Below are 5,475 nucleotides of genomic sequence, written 5' to 3'. Positions count from 1 at the left end.
GAGGCATGGCACTCATCCACAGATTCAATCAATAAGCACATCGACTTGGACCCAATATACCACATTGCAACGGTCAGCTGGAACTGACAACCGGAAGTGGCAGATTCAAACCACTATAAATGCCGGAGGAAACATCACAGAAGCGCTTCACAGGAGGCTCCCAAGCACTGAGGATGTCACCTAGACAGGGGACGAAACGTCTGCAACACAAATTCCCAGCTCAGCGAACAGAACCACAACAATGAGCACCCAAGCTACAAATCTTTTCACAAACTTTGAAGAAAAAAAGTTACCCATGTCTCATCTGGTTGTAACATTTGCCACGTGCCCGATAACTTCGCCCTGAATTTGGCACAGACATTCCTTTTTCAATCAGGTACTTTGGTATCTGAGCATCACTGCATTACACAATGTTCTTCTCAAAAATCTTTGTTCAAATATCTTTTACCTTAAGGCTCCAAGCTCTTATCTCCTGGAGGTGCCCAAACAATACAAATCTGCGATTCACATGCACTTCCCACTGTTAACCTCAAGGTCTCAACCTTTTTCTGTAAATGAGCTATTGTTTTTATAACTTGTCAGAATTTTTCCACAACCTTGGAATCTTTTCTACACTGTCCTATTTCTCAGTTTCCCCATTGACTGTTAGAAGGGCATCTAATAAACCTTTAGGGTTCCAGAGGAGAGACACAATCAAACTGAAACATTAACTCCGCTCCCCTCTCACAGATGCTAGACCTGTTGATTTTTTTCTTCATGTTTTCTGTTTTTATCTGCAGTTATTTGCTTTGATCTCGTAAAGTTCAGTGTTAGTTTCAAACAAAATTGGATTTGAACATTTGGTAAGTTCATTTGTAATCCAATAATCTCACATGGCAGAGAGGGAGAGATCGAACCTGCCATCTGGAATATTGGTGTCATCAGCCTCAGCTAATAAAACAATAACTTGCTTTTATATCGCATCTTTCAAATGGAGAAATATCTCAAGTGCTTCAATTGAAGGCCAGCTAGCAAACTTTGACACAAAGTTACTTAATGATATAGTAAAACTCATCACCAAACGTTTGTCAGATTGGTAGTTCCAAAAGAGGAGAGAGAGACATGGAAAGGTGAAGGAGTTTTCGACAGGAATGAAACAGGAATCATTATACAGGTCATTCTGTCATAACGCGCGTTTCTTCAACACGAGTTCACTGTAACATGATTAATGAATTGGGGTCACTGTTTCTACAGCGTGAACTTTTAAAACATGTGTTAGCTGTAATGCAATTGGAGTGCCAATACTTTAAGCGTCGTTGCCACAGCACAATTTATCTATAATGCAGGGTTGCACAAGAAGACGAGTATCACGTTATAGAAGAACTGACTGTAATTAGAGATGCACAAGCGATCAGAATTGCAGAAGCCTGGAAATCTTGGCACCCTGTAGGATTGGAAGAGTTAACAGATTTAGGGAGAGTCCATGAAAACAAGGCTGAGTTTTAAAAAACGAGACGTTGCCAAACAACTATGGATCTTCACTTGAAAGAGCAGACTTTTCAGGGAGTTCTGCTTCCCTGGAATCTCAAAAATTGCCAAGAAGCTGGTGATAATCGAACAGCCTGTGTTGTCTGCTCCCTAAGAAGTGGATCTTCACCCTCATAGTCCAGGAATAAAGCATCTTGCAGCTCATCAGTATAAATTTACTGCGCACAAGAGCACGTCGATTCTCATAAAAGCAAAGGAGACTGGGGCCTGTGAGTTTTGGCCATTAACCCATGGGAGAGGTCATGACCTATTTATGCCCTGACTGAATGAGGTACGAGGATGCAAATGCACTGAATATCCCAGTCACAGATCAGGGCTTTCTGTTTCAATGGCTTGACGAGTGTAAATGAGCAAATGATGCAAAACACTCGCACTGTGTCTTGATCTGAGTGAGACAGAGCTCATCAATGTCCCTCTCAGGTATTGCAGGAGAACCAGTTGAATCTGTCTGCAATTTGATCTTAGCCTGTTTCAAGAACGTACCCTTTAATCTGATGCTTGCTGATAATTCCTGCACTTTCTATTACTTCCCCTCTGCAAAAGTCACTTTCTTTTGTTAACAACAGTATTTAACTTATTAAAATTGAAGTAAAGGAATCAGAGACCTATTCTTCATTAGCGCAAGAAAACCGTTTTCCAGCAATTAATTTAACAAAATATCAAGGAAATATTTAAGAAAGGAAAAAGATTGTTTAACTCTTTCAGCAGCATGAATACAGCATGTTCTGCAGAACAACTGAATTGACCCATGTGAAATTCCTCTGTTTGTATTTGTCCCCGGTTTATAATGTGTCCTTTTCCCAATGACACACTACATCCTTCCTGCAAAAGTGAGCCCTGAATCATTATTGAGATGTGACCTCACTTTAACAATTCAGTTCAAATGTCAGCCACTGTGAGGCCTGTAAAACAGTCTTGAAAGACCTGCTCTCTGATCATTATCTCTGAACCTTGGTAAAAACAGAAACTCACTGTATGAGCAATGGACACCTGTCTTGTCATCTCGAGATGCACTCAGTTTGTGCATTAAAACATTGTTCCTCCAGCAGCTCTAATATTAAACACAGGGATTTGGCCGCACATTCAAGTTTTAAAGCAATGAATCTTGGCAAAGGGGAAAGACTCAGCAATACTTCCTTTCTGCATTTGTTTCATTGCCTGGGAAGTTCTGCACATTACTTGATGCATATTGTATATTTGAGCCTGGCATAATCCAATATTTCTATGAAAAAAGATACAGTATTGTTTGTACAATAATAGATTTATTTCCTAAGATCCTGCAACATGCAGAATTTTGTAACAAAATAATGGAGCTTTCACATAAGAACATGAGAATGACAGATGTGATGAACAAATGAAGATGTGTTGACTTTTCAGCAGTCTTTACATAAAGCTGTAAGATGCCTTCAGAAAGGTAAATTACATTTCTCCTTCATGCACCTCTAATGCTCAACCAGATGGTGAGATCTGGATAAAGCTACATTATTCCTGCTTCCCATTACTGGTACAAAAATATTGTTCCAGATCTTAAATTCTTTTCAAGAGCGTTGCAGCCTGAAACTATCACTCAATGTAAGGTTATACAAGCTGCTCCCGTCTGTGAATTGGACAAGCTTCCAGTGACTGTTGGAGAAGCACAGGAGTATTGCAGCGAAGGAACTGGTACAGTATTTGCTATCCCCAAGTACACAGAGCAGCAGAAAATCGGAGGCCACACAGAAAAAATAATGTGCCCTCAACCTGAATCACATTACACTGTCAGTATAATGAGAGGAGCATATATTCACTGTGAAAGTCTTATTTAAAATCAACATCAGACAAATAGCTGCTGGATAACCTTGAACAGTTTTCTATTTGAGTTTAAAAGCTCTGGCTTGATCAGCACAACAATTAACACCATTATATCAAAGGCATGCACTGACTGAATGAAACATACCTGCTACGTTAGAGCACACCTCCCTATTAATCTCTGGACAATGCAGCAAACATTTCCCTTCATTCACAGAAACATATCAGATACAGACAGGTACAAACCACTGGCTTACTGCAAGAGAAGAGCTATTCTCAGAAATGATAGCATTCCTTACTGTGAATATCCCACAATTACCTTCAGATCAATACTCCTCTTTGGGAGCTGCTTCACAACATCTTATGGAGTCTACTCAAGCAGCCAATTGGTGTCAAGGATTCCCCAGATGCGTTCCCCGGGGACATTGGTGAAATAAAATCTGTGAAAGTGGTTTGCCCAGCACCGAAGCTTACTTTACACACACGTACTCATTGCTGCTTCACACCACGAATGCTGACAAAACTGATGCAGTGAAATGTGATCCACCTACTGCTCCCTGTAACTCCCCTGAGACAGCATAACAAATTAAACTAAATTATTCTTTGCTTTATTTTGAGTTAATGCGTACAAAGTTGACACGCTATAAAGTGCATTTTCTCTCCACCCAAGATGTAATGCTGTTCTTTCTTAATGATACAGACATATACTATATATACTGAGCAATAAATTTATACTGCATGAAGAATTTGCTTGCCTGCTGACTATATTGATGTTCAACCAGCTTTAAAAAAGGTATGGAAATATCGTTGCATCTCCACATTAAGAATGTATTCTCTGTTGCTTATCAATGTATTTGTCACATTCAGATTCTATCACACAATGTTGCAATGGAAACCCTATAAAGTTAAAAATGCAAACAGAAGATGCTGGAAATTCTCATCAAGTCTAGAACCATTTGCGGAGAGAAGAGCAATTAACACTACAGGCCTGTTCTGATCAACCTGGCTTGTTAGATAATGCTGCTCCACTGTTATGGGATCAGAGCAGTGTGCAATAGACATCTTTGCATGATGCTCAGACTTTTGGGATACTTTTTTTCCCAGGCTACCTACTGGTCACTGAGATCAGTTCAAAAAGACATTTGGCCTACCACGAAATCAAACAAGTTAGGTTTGAAATTCAGTGCTGGTGCAATGTCTGGTCTGTACCTACATTTCACTGATTTTCTAATAAAATCCTTCAATAAAGGCAAAATGCTGCAAATCTGAAACAAATACAGAAAACACCAGCCAAACTCAGCAGGTCTGCCAGTATCTGTGGAGAAAAGGAAACAGACTCCTTCAGTTGTTTGTAATAGGTAGAGCACAGAATGTAAACATGCCCTTGCAAAAACTCAGAACAGTTTCAATATGATTCTCGAGTTGGACAACACTTTCTCAACAATCCTGAGTTTGTGCTAATAGCTACAATAATAAAAAAAATTAATGAATATGATAATAAGACAAGCTGGAGGACAAAATCTCATGACAAGGTGTAGGCCATGTAACACTAAAATGAGATGAAATTTCTACATTCAATGAATGGTGGACCTTTGGAATTCTCAACCCCTGAGAGCTGCAGGAGCTCAGACATTGAACAAGTTTAAGACAGAAATTGACCGTCCTCTGGAGACTGCTGATATCAAGGTATATGGAGACAGTGTAGGAAAGTGGCACTGATACAGATGATCATCATGATCTATATAAATGATGTATCAGGCTTGAAGGACTTAATGGCCTACTGCTGTTCCTCTGTCTCAGCCAATTTGTCTTTTTATTGATTGGCTGGACATGGGCATTGTCGGTCTGGCTTGTTGGACCATTTATTGCCCATCCTCGTTGTCCTTCAAAATGAAGTAGTGAGCTGTCTTCCTGAACCACTGCTTCACCTTGACTCACAATGCCCTTAGGGAGGGTGTTTCAACTTCTTGACCCAGCAATAATGAAGGAACGGCGATGTACTTCCAACTCAGGATGTGAGTGGTTTGGAGGGGAATCTGCAGGTGATGATGTATCTTCTGCCCCTGACCTTTAAGATGGACGTGGTCGTGGATTTGGAAGGTGCTGTCTAAGGATCGTTGGTGAATTTCTGCTGTTCATCTTCTGAATAGTACACACTGC

At 40.1% G+C, this 5,475-nt stretch overlaps 1 protein-coding gene across 3 annotated transcripts in view; it reads right to left on the bottom strand.

Moving 5' to 3' along the window:
• Positions 1 to 3,821, bottom strand: part of LOC122564562 (cadherin-12-like) — a 584,392-nt gene extending 580,571 nt beyond the window's left edge. For 2 of the 3 annotated variants that reach the window (XM_043719638.1, XM_043719640.1), the window contains exon 1: positions 3,464 to 3,612. The gene's annotated coding sequence lies outside the window, so the exon portion shown is untranslated. Of the gene's footprint in view, positions 1 to 3,463; positions 3,613 to 3,634 lie in introns of those variants that run through there. The other variant, XM_043719639.1, reaches the window with a different exon arrangement.
• Positions 3,822 to 5,475: the final 1,654 nt, after the last annotated feature.

The sequence above is a fragment of the Chiloscyllium plagiosum genome, chromosome 29 (genome assembly GCF_004010195.1).
Source record: "Chiloscyllium plagiosum isolate BGI_BamShark_2017 chromosome 29, ASM401019v2, whole genome shotgun sequence".
NCBI classification, from domain to species: domain Eukaryota; kingdom Metazoa; phylum Chordata; class Chondrichthyes; order Orectolobiformes; family Hemiscylliidae; genus Chiloscyllium; species Chiloscyllium plagiosum.
The sequence above is the reverse complement of the archived record's forward strand: the minus strand, read 5'-3'. Positions and strand labels throughout refer to the sequence as shown.